Raw genomic sequence first — 25,422 nt, 5'->3', positions numbered from 1 at the left:
TTTATCCCAGGTTCTAAGTTAATATTTAAAAAACTATTAGTTTTGCTCTAACATGGCATAACTAGTGCTCTTGGAAAAGGTGATTGTTGTATAAATGTTTAACTAATAACCATGACATTGAGCAAAAGATCCCTTAGCTGCATAGTTAGGAGCAGCTATCGGTTCCATCCTTGGGATGACCTCCAGAAGATTCTTTCTCTTCCAGCAGAAAAAGGTGCAAATGTGTTCACTGGCAGCTTGTCCTGACTTGAGGGCTCCGTGTTGTACATAACTGTCCAGTCATTTTCTAGAGTTCCCATAACGAAGTACCACATGCTGTGTAGCTTTAACAACAGAAATTTATTATCCTGCGGTTCTGAGGGTCAGATGTTGGCAGAGTTGGTTCCTTCTGAGGGATCCCTCCTTGATGTGCAGATGGCTGTCTCCTCCCTGTGCTTCCACCTTGCCCCGTGTGAGCATCAATGTCTGTGTTTAAATCCCCTTCCTCTTCCTGGAAGGACCTCAGTGTTATTGGTCTAGGTCCATCCTAATGACCTCATCTTCAACTGACTATACCTGAAAAGACTTTTTCTCCAAATAAAGTCACATTCATAAGTACTGGAGTATAGACTTCAACGTATGAACATGGGAAGGACACAGTTCAGCTTTTAGCGGTGTCCACACAGTAAACACAATTCCCTCTTCTCTAAAAAGAGGTGAGCATAACTGACTATACAATGCCAAATGATGGTTTTCTACCCTTATGCAACTTCTGTGGTAGGACCAGGAGGTAACCCTATTTGGTGGACTTCCTAGCTCTCAGTGACCCCACTTGCTTATAAATGCTTCTTTTGGAAGGATTTGTTCCCAGCACCATGTCGATAAACATCCCTGTGCTGTTGTCCCAGATCACTGATTAAGGGGTCAACATCTATTTCAAACCAGTTAGAGTTTCTTCATGAATTTTTGTTTTTTATTTTTATTTATTTTTGTATATATTTTTAATTAACATATAGTGTACCATTTGTTTCTGGGGTACAGGTCTGTGACTCATCAGTCTTATATAACACCCAGTGCTTACCACAACACATACCCCCCCCAATGCCCATCACAAAGCTATCCATCCCCTCCTCCCCTTCACCAACCCTCAGTTTGTCCCATAAGATTAAGAGTCTCTTAGGGTTTTTCTCCCTCTTTGGTTTCGTCTTGTTTCATTTTTCCTTTCTTCCCCAATGATCCTTTGCCTTGTTTTGTAAATCCTGCATACCAGTGAGATCATATGATAACTGTCTTTCTCTGATTGACTTATTTCACTTAGCACAATACCCTTTATTTCCATCCATGTCTTTGCAAATGGCAAGATTTCATTTTTTGATGGTTGTGTAATATTCATAGTTTGGCTATTGTGGACATGGCTGCTGTAAACACTGGGGTACAGGTGCCATTTCAGATCATACCTCTGTTTCTTTGGGGAAAATACTCAATAGTGCAATTGCTGAGTCTTAGGGTAGCTCTATTTCCAACTTTATGAGGAACCCTCATACCTTTTTGCATAGTGGCTTCACCAGCTTGCATTCCCACCAGCAGTACAGGAGGGTTCCCCTTTCTCTGCATCCTTGCCAACATCTGCCATTTCCTGATTGTGAATTTTAGCCGTTCTGACTGGTGTGAGGTTGTATGTCACTGTGGTTTTGATTTGTAGTTTCCTGATGTTGAGTGATGTTTAGCAGTTTTTCATCTGTCTGTTGGCCATTTGTCTTCTTTGCAGAAATGTCTGTTCTTGTCTTCTGTGTATTTATTGACTGGGTTCTTTGTTTTTTGGGTGTTGAGTCTGATAAGTTCTTTATATATCTTAGATACTAGCCCTTTATCTGATAGGTCATTTCCAAATATCTTTTCCCATTCCATAGGTTGCCTTTTAGTTTTGTTGGCTGTTTCCTTTGCTGTGCAGAAGGTTTTTATCTTGATGAAGTCCCAAGAGTTCATTTTTGCTTTTGTTTCTCTTGCCCTTAGAGACGTGTCTAGCAAGAAGTTGCTATGGCCAGGGTTGAAGAGGTTGCTGCCTTAATTCTCCTCTAGGATTTTGATGGATTCCTCTTTCACATTTAGGTCTTTCATCCATTTTGAGTCTGTCCTTGTGTATGGTATAAGAAAATGGTTCAGTTTCATTCTTCTCCACATTGGCTCTCCAGTTTTCCCAGCACCATTTATTAAAGAGACTGTCCTTTTTCAATTGGATATTCTTTCCTGTTTTGTTGAAAATTAGTTGACCATAGAGTAGATAGTACATTTCTGGGTTCTTTATTCTGTTCCACTTGCCTATGTGTCTGTTTTATGCCAGTACCATACTGTCTTGATGATTACAGTTTCATAATAGAGCTTGAAGTCATGACACCCTGGACCAAATGGACTTCACAGATATGTATACAGAGCATTCCATCCTAAGGCAACAGAATATACATTCTTCTCGAGAGCACATGGAACATTCTCCAGAACAGATCACATACTAGGTGACAAATCAGATCTTAACTGATACCAGAAGACTGAGATTATTCCCTACATAATTTCAGATCACAGTGCTTTGAAATTTGGACTCAATCATAAGAGGAAATTTGGAAGGAACTCAAAGAGATTCCTTGGAGGTTGAAGAGTATCCTATTAAAGATGAATGGGTCAACCAGGAAATTAAAGAACAATTTTTTAAAAATCATGAAAACAAATGAAAATGAAAACACAGCTGTTCAGAACCTTTGGGTTACAGCAACAGTGGTCCTAAAAGGGAATTACATAGCAATACAAGATTTTCACCAAAAAATTAGAAAAAGCCTTAAACACACAAAGTTAAACTTACACTTAAAGGAACTAGAGAAAGAGCAGCAAATAAAGCCAAAACCAAGAAGGAGAAGAGAAATAATAAAGATTAGAGCAGCCATATCTTGTCCGTTGAAGGGCATCTTGGTTCTTTCCACAGTTTGGCGACCGTGGCCATTGCTGCTATAAACATTGGGGTACAGATGGCCCTTCTTTTCACTACATCTGTATCTTTGGGGTAAATACCCAGGGGTGCAATTTCAGGGTCATAGGGAAGCTTTATTTTTAATTTATTGAGGAATCTCCACACTGTTCTCCAAAGAGGCTGTACCAACTTGCATTCCCACCAACAGTGTAGGAGGGTTCCCCTTTCTCCACATCTTCTCCAACACATGTTGTTTCCTGTCTTGTTAATTTTGGCCATTCTAACTGGTGTAAGGTGATATCTCAATGTGGTTTTAATTTGAATCTCCCTGATGGTTAGTGAGGATGAACATTTTTTCATTTGTCTGATAGCCATTTGTATGTCTTCATTGGAGAAGTGTCTGTTCATATCTTCTGCCCATTTTTTTTTTTTATAGGATTGTCTGTTTTGTGTGTGTTGAGTTTGAGGAGTTCTTTATAGATCCTGGATATCAACCTTTTGTCTGTACTGTCATTTACAAATATCTTTTCCCATTCAGTGGGTTGCCTCTTTGTTTTTTTTGTTGTTGTTGTTGTTGTTGGTTTTTTTTTTTTTTTTACTGTTTCCTTTGCTGTGCAGAAGCTTTTGATCTTGATGAAGTCCCAAAAGTTCATCTTTGCTTTTGTTTCCTTTGCCTTTGGAGACAAACTGTGGAAAGAATCAAGATGCCCTTCAATGGATGAATGGATAAGGAAGATGAGGTCCCTATATGCTATGGAGTATTATGCCTCCATCAGAAAAGATGAATACCCAACTTTTGTAGCAATATGGACAGGACTGGAAGAGATGATGCTGAGTGAAAAAAGTCAAGCGGAGAGAGTCAATTATTATATGGTTTCACTTATTTGTGGAGCATAACAAATAGCATGGAGGACAAGGGGAGATGGAGAGGAGAAGGGAGGTGAGGGAAATTGGAAGGGGAGGTGAACCATGAGAGCCTATGGACTCTGAAAAACAATCTGAGGGCTTTGAAGGAGCGGGGGTTGGGAGGTTGGGGGAGCCAGGTGGTGGATATTAGAGAGGACATGGATTGCATGGAGCACTGGATGTGGTGCAAAGACAATAAATACTGTTACACTGAAAAAAAAATTAAATTATATAAAAAAAAGATTAAAGCAAAGATCAATGAAATAGAAGCCAAAAGAACAGTAGAACAGGTCAATGAAACTAGAAGCTGGTTCTTTGACAGAAGTAATAAGATTAATAAGCCATTATCCAGGGGCGCCTGCATGACTCAGTGGGTTAAAGCCTCTGCCTTTCAGCTCAGGCCATGATCTCAGGGTCCTGGCATTGAGCCCCGCATCGGGCTCTCTGCTCAGCAGGGAGCCTGCTTCCTCCTCTCTCTCTGCCTGCCTCTCTGTCTACTTGTGAGCACATCCAGACTTATCAAAAAGAAAGGTGAAGGGGCCCAAATAAATAAAATCATGAACAAAAGAGGAGAGATCATGACCAATGCCAAGGAAATACAAACAATTTTAAGAACATATTATGAGTTTTAATCAGAAACAGATGTTGTATTTTGCCAAATGCTTTTTCTTCACCTTTTGACCCTGCAATTGCACTACTGAGTATTTACCCCAGAGATAGAGATGTAGTGAAAAGAAGGACTGTATGTATCCCAATGTTCATAGCAGCAATGGCCACAATAATCAAACTGTAGAAAGAGCCAAGATGCCCTCAAGAGATAAATGGATAAAGAAGATACGGTCCATATATACGATGGGATATTACGCCTCTATCAGAAAGGATGAATACTCAAATTTTGTATCAACATGGATGGGAATGGAGGAGAGTATATTGAGTGAAATAAGTCAAGCAGAGAGAGTCAATTATCATATGGTTTCACTTATTTTTGGAGCATAAGAAATAACATGGAGGACATTAGGAGAAGGAAAGGAAAGTGAATTGGGGTAACTCGAAGGGAGAGATGAAGCATGAGAGACTGTGGACTCTGAGAAACAAACTGAGGGTTGGAAGGGAGGGGCAGAGTGTGGGGGGATGGTTGAGCCTGGTGGTGGGTATTAAGGAGGACATGTACTGAATGGAGCACTGGGTGTGGTGCATAAGCAGTAAATCTTGGAACAATGAAAAAATAAAATTAAATTTGAAAAAAAAAAAAGAAAAGAATGTGTTATGACCAACTATATGCCAACAAATTAGGCAATCTGGAAGAAATGTATCTCAGAATTGTCAACAACTTGCCTAACATCTAGTAGCTAGTAAGAGGCAGATCACAAGTCCAAACTTAAAGCTATTCAACTCCAAATATTGAGCTCCTTTACTGCATCTTTGGAGATGTAATGAAGCCTGGGTAGAAACAATTACAATTTTTTTTCAATTCATTTAGATTTTTAAAAGCACACAATTAAGTTGGTTAACACTAGTGTTCACTGACTTAATACCTTAAAATTTTATTTTTAGATTTAGCATGCAAACATGCCTTGTGAATAATTAAATGGGAGGTAGCAATCATCTGTATCAACTTTAAATTACTATGAATTGCTACATCTTCTAGTTATTCTGTTTCTAGTGTGTTTTCAATTATAAATATAATTTATTTTTTATTTTATTATTTTTTAAAGATTTTATTTATTTATTTGACAGAGAGAAATCACAAGTGGATGGAGAGGCAGGCAGAGAGAGAGAGAGAGGGAAGCAGGCTCCCTGCTGAGCAGAGAGCCCGATGCAGGACTCGATTCCAGGACCCCGAGATCATGACCTGAGCCGAAGGCAGCGGCTTAACCCACTGAGCCACCCAGGCGCCCTAATTATAAATATAATTTAAATTGGATGGAATAGGTGATGGGATTAAGCAGTGCACTTGTGATGAACATTGGGAATTGTATGGAAGTGTTGACTCACTAAATTGAGCTTCTGAAATGAATATTACATTGTATGTTATCTAACTGGAAGTAAAATAAAACATTAAAAAATAACAAATGTATAAGTTGCATGTATCCTTATCATGTATCCTTCAAAATGGAAAGATAAATCAGATTTGAGAGCAATTTTTGAAAACACTGGAATTTTCAATCTTTGGTGACAAGTTCTGTTAATATTTTTTTAAAGATACATTGACTTATCTGAGAGAGAGAGATAGAAAGAGTGGGCGGAGGAATCGAGGAAACAGTAGGAGAGAGAGACTCCCCACTGGGCATAGAACCCACTATGTGGTTTAATTTTAGAGCCCTGAGATCATGACCTGAGCTGAAATCAAGAGTCAGATGCTAAACTCACCGAGCCACCCTGGCACCCTAAGTTAATATTACTTTACTTTAAAAGTAAAATAATATTACTTTAAACTTAAAACGAGCTACTTGGTTTTCAGATTGGAGTGGTGACTATGGCACTTTAGACTGGACAGGATCTCTGGGGCAAAGGATGTCCCAGAGTTAACTGCAGCTCAAAAGTGTCAACACAGAGTGGATAGCAAAACCCCTGTTTCTAGACCTTCAGTAAGTGGCCTTCTGCTATGCATCATCCATGGCAATGGCTACTTCCCTTCACTTTCTATTAAATGAGGCCTTTGAGCAAACATGCACTTGGATACTTAATTTCCAAAACCACATCTCTGTTTAAAATATTTTTGTATACTTAAAATAGTTTATGTAAAATTTGCATATATATGCATTTTTTTTCACAAATTCTGCCATAATGTTGGTGCATATAGATAACAAGTACAGGTTACAAATGAAAGGGGACAAAAAGACAAAGTTGAGTGTAAGGAAAAGCTGTCATGTTATGGTAGATATGAACTCAACCAGACCTGGGGAAAATGCATTCCCCAGGGCACCTTATTTCTTTTCTTCCTTAGAATAAAAATTCATTGTTTCTGAATCTGTGCATTTACATAAAATAAATTGGTATACTTCAATCAGTATAGGTGGATGACATTACTTAACAGACTTCTGTTATTACACTAGGGAATGAAAAAAAAAAGATTAAAAGTGAAACAAAAGGTGACATCAGCAATGTTTACGTGTGATTTGAATACATGAAAGCATATTTTTCGTGTGTTTGAGCATCCCATTAATTTTATTGTGTTTGTTCAGTTGGTTGGTTGCTAAATGTAAATGATAATTATATCAAGGTAGCAAAAGTAATTATAGCTTACTTAGCAGAGCACTGATAGTAGTCAATCAATCTGGACTTTGGAATCACAACTTCCCTCAGACTCAAGTGAGGGTCGCAGACTGTTGTGGCACCTGCACTTCCTGGACAGTGTCCCTCTGTACAGGAAAGCATTCCTCAGAGCTGGGGAATGACAGAGCCCTAAGTCATGGGCTTCCCTTCATCTCATTTCTCAACCATTTTGCCAGTGTTATCTAATGTATTGATGTACTTTATAGTATTCTATTCCAGTCATTTTTTTATTTCTGTAAGGTCAGTAGTAATGTCTCCTCTTCCAATTTTGTAATTTAAGTCTTCTCATTTTCTTGGTCAGTCTAGTTAACATCTGCATACCTTCCTGATCTTTTCAAAGAAACGGATTTTGTTTTCGCTGATATTCTCTGTTGTTTTGCATTCTCTATTTCATTTATTTCTGTATGATTCTTTATTATTCCCTTATTTTTCCTTGTTTTAGATTTATTTTGTTATTTTGTTTGCTTTCTTAAAGTAGAAGTTTAAATCATTTATTTTATATGTTTCTTTTTTTAATAATAGCATTTACAGCCAGAAGTTTCCCTCTAGGCACTGCTTAACATATTCCATAAATTTTAGTATGTTGTGTTTTTGTTTTCATTCTTTTCAATGAATTTTCTAATTAGGATATTGTCTTTTCAGACAGATCTTAAGAAATATGAAATCTTGTATATCTCACTAAGGGGAAAACCATTTTCCATTTAATACTGTAAGAAAATCTGCTCATCAATTTGTGATTTGCCCTCTAAAATTTTATAAACTAAGTCCAAATTTAAGAAATTATGATCAAGACTGTTATCATGACTCAAACATTCCTTTCCCAGTTTTTGGGGTGGCTCTTGGTCTGACAGTGAATATATATTTATCATGTTCCTAGTGAATATGCATGTAGTTATATATTTGTATTTTCATAAAAAGCACTCTTTTGTACTCAGAAAAGTTCTAAAATTCTTGGAAAATCTGAAGGGAACTCCTTGCAATGAACTGAAATGTGTGCTTGATTATAAGAAATTCATACATCCTATCTTTGCTCTGAAGACACATCTGTCCCCCCTTATTCCTGATTAAATACAACTTCACACACTACGGGGTAGGATTGATGGTCCTATTGCACATCCATCTTTAAAATACACTAATTGCAATCATGTCATCTTGAAGGCACAATAGAGAGTGATACAAATTTTAGCTTTCATACCCAGGAAGATCAAGTCAATACCCCAAAAAGGCAAAGTTTGTGCAGTGAAAAAATCTGCAGTGATGCTGTTAACGTTGAAGGATGACTTTCTGAGAAGGTCACAGGCTTGAACGCATTAGCAAGGAGATAAGGGGAATTTATAGCACAAATGCACACATTAGAAAAGAAGAAATGGGGGCACCTGGGTGGCTCAGTGGGTTAAGCCGCTGCCTTCGGCTCAGGTCATGATCTCAGGGCACTGGTATTGAATCCTGCATTGGGCTCTCTGCTCAGCAGGGAGCCTGCTTCCTTCTCTCTCTCTCTGCCTGCCTCTCCATCTACTTGTGATTTCTCTCTGCCAAATAAATAAATAAATAAATAAAATCTTAAAAAAAAGAAAGAAAGAAAAGAAGAAATGTCTCAAACCAATATCCTAAACTCCCACCAAAAAAAAAAAAAAAAAAAAGTAGAGTAAACTAAACCCAAAGCAAGAATGAGGAAGGAAATAATAAAGGTTGCAGAGGAAATACATGAAATAGAGATTAGAAAAGCAATAGAGAAAAATCAATGAAACCTGAACTTGGTTGTTTAGAAGGATGGACTTGTGTTGGGATGCTACCAGCCTTTTCTTAATTGCTTTCCTTCAAGATGGCTCATTGTTTGCAGAGATGTCCTTAGGCATGGAGTTCTCCCTACTGCTTTACAGTCACTTCCTTCAAGCAGAAATGCAGAGTTTATGATCATCAGGGCTGTCTTTCCTACCAGCAAAACCTCAGCAGCCCTCACTGGAGCTGAGGTGGGACCACATTTCCTGGAGTTTCACACAGCTCCATGAGGAGGGTGCTTTGTGGGCTGGGACCCCTGTCCTTCCCATTGTCTTTCCTGGTGTGGAACATCTACTCTACTGGCAAGCTGGACCAGGCATGATTGGAGCCCAGTAACTCAACCTGTCACACAGTGTTTGGAGTTTCTAGCCCATGAGTGTGGGCTCTTTGGAGGAAGGTGTCCTGGAACTCTCAGCATTGACTGTCTTCTGCAACACTGATCTGCGACAGATGAGAAACTGTAATATCTCTTCCTGCTGGAGTGAAATTGTGGTTCTTGACTGTATTTGTTAGAGAGGAAGCCCCACCTTGCACACACTGTCCTACAGAGTAGATCCCAAGGTCATTTCCACAGGATAGAAGTTGGGGACAAGAAGGCAGGGGAGGGAGAGGGTTGTTGCTTAAATGTCACAGATTTTTTTTTTTTTTAAGATTCTATTTATTTATTTGACAGAGAGAGATCACAAGAAGGCAGAGAGGCAGGCAGAGAGAGAGGAGAAAGCAGGCTCCCCACTGAGCAGAGAGCCCGATGTGGGGCTCAATCCCAGGACCCTGAGATCATGACCTGAGCCAGAAGCAGTGAGCCACCCAGGCGCCCTAAATGTCACAGATTTTTACTATTTTACTGATATTTAATAGATTTTCTCAAATGAACTGTACTCCATTTGTTCTATGCATTTAGAACAATTTCTGAAGACCTTAGATGGTTCATTTTTATAATTTCCTCCAGTTGAATTGTTATTAGTTGCAGAGTAAGTCTGTTGTGCTCCTCACTTGACAATTTTGGGAGTGGGTCTCCCTATCATGGCCTCTTAAAGCAATAATTCATCCTCTTGGCTGTGGATGTTTACATCACTTTGAATTGGTCTCCTGAGTTTTGCAAAAAAATCATCAATGATACCCTTTAAGAGCAGGAATATAGTACGGTGAGTCAAGGACTATTTTTAAGCTCGATGCACCTCCCCGAGACTTTATGAGTCCCATATTAGGGCTAGCATGCTTGGCAAAGTTAAGTGTGTTAAATTACCTGTCTGTGTCCTGGTTTGGCAGTGTTCCCTTTCTTTTATTGACTATTGGATGGCATGCCAACATGTCTTCTTCCTGAGGTACGTCACCTTAGGTGTTACACACTTGGGTAAGAACACCAGGTTGTATAAGGAGTCTAGGCACCAACATTCATTACACAAGGTCCTCTTTCAGGGAGGCTTTTGTGATGAATCAGGAAAGCTGTGTCTTTGACTGAGTTCGGGGTACGGGGAAGTCTCTGGGAAAAACACAGTTTGTGTAAATGGGATGACAATACTGGTTAAACCAAGACTACAAGACAGCAGATGGCTGTGGAGAAGTTTGACTGAGATGCCCCAGGAATCAGTCTGCAGGGAGAAGAGAGCCTAGGGAAGACAGTGCTGAGCACAGTGCATGTGCCCTGGAGGACTTCAGGCATCTTCACCCACAAGGTGGCATGGAAGCACAGAGGCCATCCCCTGACCCCTATGGGACCAGCTTCCAAGGCAGCACGGAAACAGTGTGGGCTGAACAAATGGCATGGAGGGCCAAACCCCACACTGCTTTACGCTGGGTGAACTGCAGGATTCTTAGACCATCCAAATTGAAGGGTAGGGTCAGGCGCTTCAAAGTGAGATATGGAACTTCTTGGTAGGGCACATAGGGGCTCTGACAACTGAAATACAGACACAAGCATGTTAGTGGCCATATAGGCAGGAAGTGAGTGTGTTGTAGTCGATGGGTTGTCTAAACAAGGTTATTAAATATCCATTAATTCAGGGTGCCTGGGTGGCTCAGTGGGTTAAGCCACTGCCTTTGGCTCAGGTCATGGTCTCAGGGTCCTGGGATCGAGTCCCACATCGGGCTCTCTGCTCAACAGGGAGCCTGCTTCCTCCTCTCTCTCTGCCTGCCTCTCTGCCTACTTATGATCTCTCTATCAAATAAATAAATAAAATCTTAAAAAAATCCATTAATTCAATCTACCTACATATGCATACATTTTAGAATATAAAATTACCCCTTGCTTATTATAGAAACTGCCTGAAGTATTTCAGCCCATAAGGAAAATTGTCAGTGTTGGATATATCCAGGTAATTTTATGAACTTAATTTTACCAAGAATACTCGTCCTAATTAAGGGACTCATAAAATCTCAGGGAGGTAAATGGAATTTGGAAATATTCCTTGATTATTGAAAGCGATTCAATGGAAAACTAAAACCAGAGTACAGCTGGTTATCTTCTATAGAGCAATAAATTAGCCTTCACTTTTTAAAAATTAAATCACTGTATCTTAAGACCACTGCCACGTCCCATGCAGTTGTAAGGTGGGCATTAGGGAGGCACGGATTGCATAGAGCACTGGGTGTGGTGCATAAACGATGAATTTTGGAACACTGAAAAAAATTAAATTAAAAAAAGAGAGAGAGAGAGAGAATGAACACAGAGAGATCCCATGTATCATTTATCAAGCTGTCCAAAGATGCGGCCCAACAACAATGGAGGACAGTATCACAAGCTGGTGCTGACGCGGATGCAGCCGGGAAGCAGGGTATCTCCACAGACAAGGTCCCTCTTGCTGGGCTTGCATGGCCCACTCACTCCCCTGCCTTGCCCACTTCCTCTCACCAAGTACTAACCTGTTCATTTTAATTTCATCAATTTAAGAACATCACATAAATGGAATCATACTTTTTGGGATATTTTTGCTTCCCCTACTGAAAAACCCAGGGTTCACCCCCATGAGTTACTGAGGGGATCAGCAGTTCACCCTTTTTAGGCCAAGTTCCACAGCAAGGCATGCTCTGCCCATTTAGCCTATTACCGGCGAAGGACCTCTGACTTGTTGCCAATTCTTGTCTATCCCAAGTGAATCTGCCATTGAAATGTGCGCACATACTTTTGTCTGGCCATGCCTTTTTTTTTCTGGAATAAGTGTCTAAGAGTGCAATTGCTGGGCCATAACATGATTTCATGTGCAGTTTTATACATAAGACATCAAATACTTTTCCAGAGTCGCTGTGCTGTTTTGGGTTCCCACCAGCAACATATGAGTGATTAAATGTAAGAGTGCTATTCTCTTCTGCATTTTGTGCTGCCAATATTTGTGTGTGTGTACGTGTGTGTGTGAGAGAGAGACTTACTCTGATATCTGTGTGCCAGTATCAGTCTGGGTTTTGATTTGCATTTACTTAATGACTAATGATGCTGAGCTTCTTTTCTTATGCCTTCTTGTCACCCGACTATTCTCTTCTATGAAATGTCTGTTTATTCCCTCCCCACCATTCACAATCCTCTTATGTTTATTTCATATAAAACAACCAGGGCTTTCCATTGTACTTTGTGAGAGGAATAGAGAAAAGTACACTTACTCCATCTTCCTGGGAGTGACAAACAATCACCAGCATTTTGTATGCGTTAAAACTCAGTAACACCTGTTCAGCAACGCCTGCATGCTCGCATAATAAAAGAGCGAAATAATGAGGCAAATGTGTTCATTAAGCAAATATTGATTGGGAGCCTGCTTTGTGCCTGGCGTTGCTCTGCTGCGGTGCAGAAGTGAGCAGTGCAGTAGCTGCTCCACCAGCACGTCCGGGCTGCTGGAAGGTAGGGACAGTGAACAGGAAGTCGGAACACCAGGCTGGGTCACGATAAGGGCAGAGTGGTTTGAGAAGCGTGTTTCCCCCCGGCCCCAGGTATAACCTTTCCATGAAGGTCAAGGGAAGGCTTCTCAGAGGAGGTGTCGCCTAAACTGAGGTCCGATGACTTCGTCATGGTCATTGGAAGAGATGGGGTGAAGGAGGGGGAAGGGCTCGCCCGGTCAGGGAGAAGAGGGGGATCTCCAGAACCATTCAATGTGCTCACTTATGTGACTCTGATACAAAAACTGCAACCTCAAAAAGAGGGAGGAGAGGAGGAGTCAAGATGGCAGAGAAGTAGCAAGCTGAGACTGCTTCAGCTAGCCGGAGATCAGCTAGATAGCTTATCTAAAGATTGCAAACACCTGAAAATCCATCGGCAGATCGAAGAGAAGAAGAACAGCAATTCTGGAAACAGAAAAACAACCACTTTCTGAAAGGTAGGACCGGCGGAGAAGTGAATCCAAAGCCACGGGAAGATAGACCCCGGGGGGAGGGGCCGGCTCCCGGCCAGCGGCGGAGCAACCGCGCACAAAATCAGGACTTTTAAAAGTCTGTTCCGCTGAGGGACATCGCTCCAGAGGCTAAACCGGGGCGAAGCCCACGCGGGGTCAGCGTGGCCTCAGGTCCCGCAGGGTCACAGAAGGATCGGGGTGTCTGAGTGTCGCAGAGCTTGCGGGTATTGGAACGGGAAAGCCGGCTACAGAGACAGAGCCGACAGTAAGCTCGCAGCTCCGTGTTACCTTGAACCGGTCGCAGGCTCGGTGAGCTCGGAGCGCGGCCGGAGGTCAGGCAGACGGGAGTGACTGGGCGCTGTTCTCTGAGGGCGCACTGAGGAGTGGGGCCCCGGGCTCTCGGCTCCTCCGGGCCGGAGACCAGGAGGCCGCCATTTGTATTCCCGTCCTCCGGAACTCTACGGAAAGCGCTCAGGGAACAAAAGCTCCTGAAAGCAAACCCGAGCCGATTACTCACCCCGGCCCCGGGTAAGGGCGGTGTAATTCCGCCTGGGGCAAAGACACTTGAGAATCACTACAACAGGCCCCTCCCCCAGAAGATCAACAAGAAATCCAGCCGAGACCAAGTTCACCTACCAAGGAGTGCGGTTTCAATACCAAGGAGAGCAGCAGAATTCCAGAGGAGGAGAAAGCCAAGCACGGAACTCATGGCTTTTTTCCTGTGATTTTTTTTAGTCTTGCAGTTAATTTAATTTTTTCTTTTTCATTTATTTTATTTATTTTTTTTTTCTCGCCTTCGGGTAAAATTTTTTTTTTTAACTGTTACCTTTTTCTTTTTTAACGATTTTTTACTAGTTTATCTAATATATATATATATATATATATATTTTTTTTTTTTACATTTTTCTTAGGTGTTTTCTTTTTTTAAAAATATTCTTTTCTTTTTTTTCTTTTTTTTTTTCTTTTTTCTTTCTTCCTTTTTGAACCTCTTTTTATCCCCTTTCTCCCCACTCACGATTTTGGATCTCTTCTAATTTGGTTAAAGCATATTTTCCTGGGGTTGTTGCCACCCTTTTAGTATTTTACTTGCCCCTTCATTTACTCTTATCTGGACAAAATGACAAGACGTAAAAATTCAACACAAAAAAAAGAACAAGAGGCAGTACCGAAGGCTAGGGACCTAATCAATACAGACATCGGTAATATGTCAGATCTAGAGTTCAGAATGACAATTCTCAAGGTTCTAGCCGGGCTCGAAAAAGGCATGGAAGATATTAGAGAAACCCTCTCGAGAGATATAAAAGCCCTTTCTGGAGAAATAAAAGAACTAAAATCTAACCAAGGTGAAATCAAAAAAGCTATTAATGAGGTGCAATCAAAAATGGAGGCTCTAACTGCTAGGATAAATGAGGCAGAAGAAAGAATTAGTGATATAGAAGACCAAATGACAGAGAATAAAGAAGCTGAGCAAAAGAGGGACAAACAGCTACTGGACCACGAGGGGAGAATTTGAGAGATAAGTGACACCATAAGACGAAACAACATTAGAATAATTGGGATTCCAGAAGAAGAAGAAAGTGAGAGGGGAGCAGAAGGTATACTGGAGAGAATTATTGGGGAGAATTTCCCCAATATGGCAAAGGGAACGAGCATCAAAATTCAGGAGGTTCAGAGAATGCCCCTCAAAATCAATAAGAATAGGCCCACACCCCGTCACCTAATAGTAAAATTTACAAGTCTCAATGACAAAGAGAAAATCCTGAAAGCAGCCCGGGAAAAGAAGTCTGTAACATACAATGGTAAAAATATTAGATTGGCAGCTGACTTATCCACAGAGACCTGGCAGGCCAGAAAGAGCTGGCATGATATTTTCAGAGCACTAAACGAGAAAAACATGCAGCCAAGAATACTATATCCAGCTAGGCTATCATTGAAAATAGAAGGAGAGATTAAAAGCTTCCAGGACAAACAACAACTGAAAGAATTTGCAAATACCAAACCAGCTCTACAGGAAATATTGAAAGGGGTCCTCTAAGCAAAGAGAGAGCCTACAAGTGGTAGATCAGAAAGGAACAGAGACCATATACAGTAACAGTCACCTTACAGGCAATACAATGGCACTAAATTCATATCTCTCAATAGTTACCCTGAATGTGAATGGGCTAAATGCCCCTGTCAAAAGACACAGGGTATCAGAATGGATAAAAAAACAAAACCCATCTATATGTTGCCTCCAAGAAACACATTTTAAGCCCGAAGACACCTCCAGATTTAAAGTGAGGGGGTGGAAAAGAATTTACCATGCTAATGGACATCAGAAGAAAGCAGGAGTGGCAATCCTTATATCAGATCAATTAGATTTTAAGCCAAAGACTATAATAAGAGATGAGGAAGGACACTATATCATACTCAAAGGGTCTGTCCAACAAGAAGATTTAACAATTTTAAATATCTATGCCCCCAACGTGGCAGCAGCCAACTATATAAACCAATTAATAACAAAATCAAAGAAACACATCAACAACAATACAATAATAGTAGGGGACTTTAACACTCCCCTCACTGAAATGGACAGGTCATCCAAGCAAAAGATCAGCAAGTAAATAAAGGCCTTAAATGACACACTGGACCAGATGGACATCACAGATATATTCAGAATATTTCATCCCAAAGCAACAGAATACACATTCTTCTCTAGTGCACATGGAACATTCTCCAGAATAGATCACATCCTCGGTCCTAAATCAGGACTCAACCGGTATCAAAAGATTGGGATCACTCCCTGCATATTTTCAGACCACAATGCTCTAAAGCTAGAACTCAACCACAAAAGGAAGTTTGGAAAGAACCCAAATACATGGAGACTAAACAGTATCCTTCTAAAGAATGAATGGGTCAACCGGGAAATTAAAGAAGAATTGAAAAAAATCATGGAAACAAATGATAATGAAAATACAACGGTTCAAAATCTGTGGGACACAACAAAGGCAGTCCTGAGAGGAAAATATATAGCGGTACAGGCCTTTCTCAAGAAACAAGAAAGGTCTCAGGTACACAACCTAACCCTACACCTAAAGGAGCTGGAGAAAGAACAAGAAAGAAACCCTAAGCCCAGCAGGAGAAGAGAAATCATAAAGATCAGAGCAGAAATCAATGAAATAGAAACCAAAAAAACAATAGAACAAATCAACGAAACTAGGAGCTGGTTCTTTGAAAGAATTAATAAAATTGATAAACCCCTGGCCCGACTTATCAAAAAGAAAAGAGAAAGGACCCAAATAAATAAAATCATGAATGAAAGAGGAGAGATCACAACTAACACCAAAGAAATACAAACTATTATAAGAACATACTATGAGCAACTCTACGGCAATAAATTTGACAATCTGGAAGAAATGGATGCATTCCTAGAAACATATAAACTACCACAACTGAACCAGGAAGAAATAGAAAGCCTGAACAGACCCATAACCAGTAAGGAGATTGAAACAGTCATTAAAAATCTCCAAACAAACAAAAGCCCAGGGCCAGATGGCTTCCCGGGGGAATTCTACCAAACATTTAAAGAAGAACTAATTCCTATTCTCCTGAAACTGTTCCAAAAAATAGAAATGGAAGGAAAACTTCCAAACTCATTTTATGAGGCCAGCATCACCTTGATCCCAAAACCAGACAAGGATCCCACCAAAAAAGAGAGCTATAGACCGATATCCTTGATGAACACAGTTGCGAAAATACTCAACAAAATACTAGCCAATAGGATTCAACAGTACATTAAAAAGATTATTCACCACGACCAAGTGGGATTTATTCCAGGGCTGCAAGGTTGGTTCAACATCCGCAAATCAGTCAATGTGATACAACACATCAATAAAAGAAAGAACAAGAACCATATGATACTCTCAATAGATGCTGAAAAAGCATTTGACAAAGTACAACATCCCTTCCTGATCAAAACTCTTCAAAGTGTAGGGATAGAGGGCACATACCTCAATATCATCAAAGCCATCTATGAAAAACCCACCGCAAATATCATTCTCAATGGAGAAAAACTGAAAGCTTTTCCGCTAAGGTCAGGAACACGGCAGGGATGTCCATTATCACCACTGCTATTCAACATCGTACTAGAGGTCCTAGCCTCAGCAATCAGACAACAAAAGGAAATTAAAGGCATCCAAATCGGCAAAGAAGAAGTCAAATTATCACTCTTCGCAGATGATATGATACTATATGTGGAAAACCCAAAAGACTCCACTCCAAAACTGCTAGAACTTATACAGGAATTCAGTAAAGTGTCAGGATATAAAATCAATGCACAGAAATCAGTTGCATTTCTCTACACCAACAGCAAGACAGAAGAAAGAGATATTAAGGAGTCAATCCCATTTACAATTGCATCCAAAACCATAAGATACCTAGGAATAAATCTAACCAAAGAGACACAGAATCTATACTCAGAAAACTATAAAGTACTCATGAAAGAAATTGAGGAAGACACAAAGAAATGGAAAAATGTTCCATGCTCCTGGATTGGAAGAATAAATATTGTGAAAATGTCTATGTTACCTAAAGCAATCTACACATTTAATGCAATTCCTATCAAAGTACCATCCATCTTTTTCAAAGAAATGGAACAAATAATTCTAAAATTTATATGGAACCAGAAAAGACCTCGAATAGCCAAAGGGATATTGAAAAAGAAAGCCAACGTTGGTGGCATCACAATTCCGGACTTCAGGCTCTATTACAAAGCTGTCATCATCAAGACAGCATGGTACTGGCACAAAAACAGACACATAGATCAATGGAACAGAATAGAGAGCCCAGAAATAGACCCTCAAATCTATGGTCAACTAATCTTCGACAAAGCAGGAAAGAATGTCCAATGGAAAAAAGACAGCCTTTTCAATAAATGGTGCTGGGAAAATTGGACAGCCACATGCAGAAAAATGAAATTGGACCATTTCCTTACACCACACACAAAAATAGACTCAAAATGGATGAAGGATCTCAATGTACGAAAGGAATCCATCAAAATCCTTGAGGAGAACACGGGCAGCAACCTCTTCGACCTCTGCCGCAGCAACATCTTCCTAGGAACAACGCAAAAGGCAAGGGAAGCAAGGGAAAAAATGAACTACTGGGATTTCATCAAGATCAAAAGCTTTTGCACAGCAAAGGAAACAGTTAACAAAATCAAAAGACAACTGACAGAATGGGAGAAGATATTTGCAAACGACATATCAGATAAAGGACTAGTGTCCAGAATCTATAAAGAACTTAGCAAACTCAACACCCAAAGAACAAATAATCCAATCAAGAAATGGGCAGAAGATGGGGCGCCTGGGTGGCTCAGTGGGTTAAGCCACTGCCTTCGGCTCAGGTCATGATCTCAGGGTCCTGGGATCGAGTCCCGCATCGGGCTCTCGGCTCAGCAGGGAGCCTGCTTCCTCCTCTCTCTCTGCCTGCCTCTCTGCCTACTTGTGATCTCTCTCTGTCAAATAAATAAATAAAATCTTTAAAAAAAAAAAAAAAAGAAATGGGCAGAAGACATGAACAGACATTTCTGCAAAGAAGACATCCAGATGGCGAACAGACACATGAAAAAGTGCTCCATATCACTCGGCATCAGGGAAATACAAATCAAAACCACAATGAGATATCACCTCACACCAGTCAGAATGGCTAAAATCAACAAGTCAGGAAATGACAGATGCTGGCGAGGATGCGGAGAAAGGGGAACCCTCCTACACTGTTGGTGGGAATGCAAGCTGGTGCAGCCACTCTGGAAAACAGCATGGAGGTTCCTCAAAATGTTGAAAATAGAACTGCCCTATGACCCAGCAATTGCACTATTGGGTATTTACCCTAAAGTTACAAATGTAGTGATCCAAAGGGACACATGCACCCGAATGTTTATAGCAGCAATGTCCACAATAGCCAAACTATGGAAAGAACCTAGATGTCCATCAACAGATGAATGGATCAAGAAGATGTGGTATATATACACAATGGAATACTATGCAGCCATCAAAAGAAATGAAATCTTGCCATTTGCAACAACATGGATGGAACTAGAGCGTATCATGCTTAGCGAAATAAGTCAAGCAGAGAAAGACAACTATCATATGATCTCCCTGATATGAGGAAGTGGTGATGCAACATGGAGGCTTAAGTGGGTAGAAGAAGAATAAATGAAACAAGATGGGATTGGGAGGGAGACAAACCATAAGTGACTCTTAATCTCACAAAACAAACTGAGGGTTGCCGGGGGGAGGGGGTTTGGGAGAAGGGGGTGGGATTATGGACATTGGGGAGGGTATGTGATTTGCTGAGTGCTATGAAGTGTGTAAACCTGGTGATTCACAGACCTGTACCCCTGGGGATAAATATATATGTTTATAAGAAGAAGTAGCCTATTACTCAGCCATAAAAAAGAATGAAATCTTACTGTTTGCAAGGACATGGATGGACTAGAAAGTATTATACTAAGCAAAATAAGTCAGAGAAAGACAAATACCATATTATTTCATTTATATGTGAAATTTAAGAACCAAAACAAGTGAGAAAGGGAAAAAGAGAGAGAGAGAAAGAGACAAACCAAGAAACAGATTCTTAATTATAGAGAACAAATGGATGGTTACCAGAAGGGAAGCAGGATGAGGTGGTGGGGGTGATGGAAATAGGTAGAAATAGGTCATGGGGATGAAGGAGTGCCCTTGGGATGAGCACTGGGTTTTATATGGAAGTGTTGAAATCACTATATTATACACCTGAAACTAATATTACACTGTATGTTAACTAAAAAAAAAAAAAAAAAAAAAAAAACAAACAAACAAAAAAAACAAGCAAGAAAATAAAAAAGGAAAAAAAAAACAAGCAAGGAAAGGGAAAAAAATAAAAGAGAGAGAAATCAAGAAACAGAGTCTTAATTTTAGAGAACTGATGTTACCAGAGGGCAGGTGGGCAGAGAAATGAATGAAATAGGCGATAAGGATTAAAGAGTGCATTTGTAATGAGCACTGAGTAATGTACAGAATTACTGAATCACTATATTGTACACCTGAAAGAAATAAAGCACTGTCTGTTAACTAATTGGAATTAAAATAAAAACTTTTTAAAAAATTAAAAAAAAAAAAAAAGAGGGAGGAACACTCAAAAGACACATTATGGGACATCTGTGTAGCTCAGTTGGTTAAGCATCTGACTCTTGGTTTTGGCTCAGGTCATGATCTCAGGGTCTTGGGATTGAGCCTCATGTCAGGCTCTGAGCTGAGTGTGGAGTCTACTTGCCCCTTTCCCTCTGTCCCCGCCTTTCTTTCTCTGAAAAGTAAATAAAAAATAAAATCTTTAAAGAAAAAAATAAGACACATTACCAGGATCTATCATATAGGAAAGCGGCATCTTGTAAGAAAGAAGTTTTTAGAAGGCAGAAATGTATAACCATTGAAAGGAGACCTCCTTCCCCATGAGTAATATTTAAATTATTTTATAAACTAGAGTAGTAACTTTCTAGCTATTGCAAAATAAAAGTAGTCTCTGAGTAGTCTCTAACTAAACTGTACAGTTTAAACATACTTTTTTTTTTCTAACATCTTATAACAGGTTCAATGTATGTATTTGCATGCACCTATGAAAGATGAGATTTCTCTGGAAGAATATCATTCTCATTTCACGGGATTCGAAGTTTTGGATTTTCAAGCTGACTAGCCATTGATTGAATTCAGCGTGATCTAGCTGTCATTTAATATCAAGACTTGTATAGAAATTGTGGGAGAAAGTTTTGGCCTACTTTTTTTTTTTTTAATTTTAAGCAAAATGAAGCTTGATATAAAATACTCTTGGTATTCTGAATACAGTGACAGCCATATGTTCCTTCAAAAAACTTAACAGAGAATGGAATTTATTTCAAACTGAATATTCCAAGGTGCTGTTAAAAACAGCACAAGTGTCAAAGATTTCTCAAAGAAAGAGGCAATGAGATCTTTTAAAAATATTTTATTTTTTAATGTAATCGCTACACCCAACGTGCAGCTTGGACTGACAACCTCCAGATCAAGAGCTGCGAGATCTGCAGACGAAGCCATGCAGGCACCCTAAGACTGGGGTATGTGGAGCCCAGCATGGGGCTTGAACCCACTGCCCTGAGATCAAGACCTGAGCTGAGGTCAACCAAATGAGCCACCCAGACACCCCTAATTAACGTTTCTCTATCTGCATTTAAAATTTTGATTTCATGTCTAAAACTGATCTGCAGTTACTTAACTCTGACCGTTCATAGCTATTCCAACTACGACTTTCCTTCAGAAAACATTCCCTTCTATGGTGTCTCAATTGATGGCAATAGCCATGTTTTCTGGGGCTCTTGGGGGGGGGTCCCATCTTCCTGGGACAACCTCATTTACACAGTGTTATCTCAGGGAGTCTCAGTGAATTGGAGCTCCAGACTGTGTAGACTTTCACTTGTCATTGTTGTACGAGCCCCCCATGAACCCATTCTCTTCACTCATTCATTTCTTCATTTGTACGCCAATTCATGGATTACTTTAATAACTGTTGACTGAATATTGTCTTTCGGTGACATACAGGATCCAAGAGGAAAAGGCAGTCATGACAAGGCCATCATTTTCCTGATGCTCGTGTGCTAGTTCAGGACATTATCTTCAAATTCTCAGAGGCTTTGCTTGGAGGTGTATGAAGTGTCTTCCAGCACTGTGAGGGCATGCATCGTTTCCGAGTGAGCTTTCCAACTCTTCTCCCCTACCCACTCATTCCCAAACTTTATCTGTAGTAGGACGGGCCAGAACTCTCAACAGCCATTTACCCACATGACAAAAGAGAACCGTTTGTCTGCCCCATCCCAACTCAAGGCTTGGTATTGCTCCCCCAGCCAGGTTAAAACACCCGCGTTTCAGCATCTTCAGCCAGAGCATCTCCACATAGCAATTTCACAGCTTTTGAATTCCCTTTCCAAGTTAAATGAGACAGTGAACCGCTGTATGCGCCAGCTACTGAAGTTCCTCGTTGGGACGGTCTGATTGCAGGTTATGGTTGATGGGGTGGTGGGGACAGAGCAACTCTCACATCATGATTGCTACTCCCAGATCTCAATTATGGATACAGAAAACACAGGTCCTAACCATGGACTCCCATAAGAGGGAGACTCCCATAAGAGCAAAGCACAAAGAATGCTGGAAATTTTTCTCAGAATGACAAAGTTTTAAAGATCCTTTGCATTAACTTTATGGGCAAAAGCTTATGTGATTTTTTTTCTTATTTGGTATTTGCTATTCTGTTGGGCATGAAAATATCTTGTATGAAGTCATAAAATATTCTTTTTACCTGTAGCCAATCCCCAATTCATTCTAAACTTGTTTACTGTATTCTGTCAGCTCACCAGAAGTAAAATGCCATGAAAGCCATCATTCTGATTGCATAGGGGAGTACAGAAATTTCTCCATTAAGTGTATAGAAAAGATTGATGACTTTTCACATTAAAAGCTGCATTTCTTTTTTTTTTTTTAAGATCCTATTTATTTATTTGACAGACAGAGATCACAAGTAGGCAGAGAGGCAGTCAGAGAGAGAGGAGGAAGCAGGTTCCCCGTTGAGCAGAGAGCCCGGTGCAGGGCTCGATTCCAAGACTCTGGGATCATGACCTGGGCCAAAGGCAGAGGCTTTAACCCACTGAGCCACCCAGGTGTCCCAAAAGCTGCATTTCTGATTAAATTTTACTTTTTTATTCTTAAAAATTATAAAAGCATTAAGTGTATTTTGGTGTTTTGAACAATCGTGCAGTAATATCACTTGTAATATCTTGTTTCTTAGGGCCTAATGATCACAGACAATACAAAAATAAAGATTTGAATTTGCATACATACTTTTATTTCAGATAAGTTTGATGGGATAATCTCTAAGAAGTTTCAGTTTTAAAATACATTTTATTTTTGTAAAAACTGGGGAGCATGGAATGGATTTGATCAAGAATGAAATCAAAACTATCATTCATGAGAAGCCTAAAGAATGTTTACATATATTACTTAAAGTGAGTTTTGGGGGTCTTTTCTGGTTCCATACAAATTCCAGGATGAACTTGTTCCAGATCTATGAAACACACCAATGGTATTTTGATAGGGATTGCATTGAATGAGTAGATTATTCTTGGAAGCATAGACATTTTAACAATATTTATTCTTCTAATCCATGAGCACAGAAAGTTTTTCCATTTCTTTGTGTCTACCTCAATTTCTTTCATAAGTGCTCTGTAGTTTTTAAGATTACAGATCCTTTAAGTCTCCGGTTCGGTTTATTATTCCTAGCTATCTTACGCTTTTGGGTACAACTGTAAATGGGGTAGACTCCCTGATTTCTCTTTCTTCTCTCTCATTGTTAGATTATAGAAATGCAACCGATTTTTGTGTTTTTATATCCTGCCACGTTGCTGAATTCCTGTATGAGTTCTAGCAATTTTGAGGTAGAGTCTTTTGGAAAAGACCCCAAATAGCCAGAGGGATATTAGAAAAGAAAATCAAAGCTGGTGGCATCCCAATGCTGGACTTCAAGCTGTATTACAAAAGTGCAATCATCAAGATGGTATAGTAATGGGGAAAAAAACAAAAACCAAAAAACAAAAACAAAAACAAAACAGACACTGATCAATGGAACTGAATCGAGAACCCAGAAATAGACCCTCAACTCAATGGTAACCTTCAACAAAGCAGGAAAGAATGACAGAAACAAAAACAAACAAACAACAACAACAACAGTCTCTTCAATAAATGGTGCTGGGAAAATTGGATAACCACGTGGAGAAGAATGAAACTGGACCATTTTCTTACACCACACACAAAGACACACTCAAAATGGATGCAAAACCTAAATGTGAAACAGGAATCCATCAAAATCTTAGAGGAGAAGGTAGGCAGCAACATCTTTGACTCAGCCACAGCAACTTCTTGTTAGACATGTCTCCAAAGGCAAAGGAAACAAAAGCAAAAATCAACTCTTAGAACTTCATCAAGATAAAAATCTTCTGCACAGCAAAGGAAACAGTCAACAAAACTAAAAGGCAACCTATGGAATGGGAGAAGATATTTGCAAATGACCTATCTGATAAAGGGCTAGTATCCAAGATTTATAAAAATAATTTATTAGACTCAACACCCAGAAAACAAAGAATCCAGTCAATAAATGGGCAGAGAACATGAACAGACATTTCTCCAAAGAAGACATACATTTGCACGTTTGGCCAAAAGACATATGAAAAAATACTCCACATCCCTTGACATCCTGGAAATACAAGCCAAAACCACAGTGAGATACCCCCTCACACCTGTCAGAAAGGCTAAAATTAACAACAAATAATGACAAGGATGTGGGGAAAAGGGAACCCTCTTGCACTGTTGGTGGTAATGTGGGCTGGAATAGCCACTCTGGGTAACAGTATGGAGGTTCCTCAAGAAGTTGAAAACAGAGATACGTATGACTCTTCAATTACACTACTAGGTATTTGTCCCAAAGATACAAATGTAATGACCTGAAGGGGTACTTGCATCCCAATGATTATAGCAGTGATATCCACAGGAACAAAACTATGGAAAGAGAAGAGATACCCATCAACAGATGAATAGATAAAGAAAACTATATATGTAAATATGTATTATATATATGTATAAATGTGTATATATATGTATATATGTTATATATACATGTATTATATATATATTATATATATATATATATATATATATATATATATACGTGTGTGTGTGTGTGTGTGTATGTGTGTATAATGGAGTATTACTAAACCATCAGAAAAGATAAATACTTACCCTTACATTGATGTGGATGGAACTGAAGGGTATTATGGCGAGTGAAATAAGTCAGAGAAAAGCAATCATCGTATGGTTTCACTCTTGTGTGAAATGTAGAAAACATTGCAAAGGACCATTGGGGAAGGGAGTGAAAACTGAATGGCGAGTCTTCAGAGATGGAGAAAACCACAAGAGACTCTTTGCTCTAGGAAGCCAGATTAGAGTTGCTGGAGGGAAGGTGGATGGGGAAAAGGGGTAATGGGTGATCAGCATTAAGAAGGGCACGTGATGTGATGAACACTGGGTGTTTTACATAACTGATGAATTCTTGAACTCCACATATGAAACTAATGATGTACTATATGTTGGTTAATTGAATTAAAAAAAAATCCGAGCT

The sequence above is a fragment of the Mustela lutreola genome, chromosome 5 (assembly GCF_030435805.1).
Source record: "Mustela lutreola isolate mMusLut2 chromosome 5, mMusLut2.pri, whole genome shotgun sequence".
Lineage (NCBI taxonomy): Eukaryota > Metazoa > Chordata > Mammalia > Carnivora > Mustelidae > Mustela > Mustela lutreola.
This window is presented reverse-complemented; position numbering follows the sequence as displayed.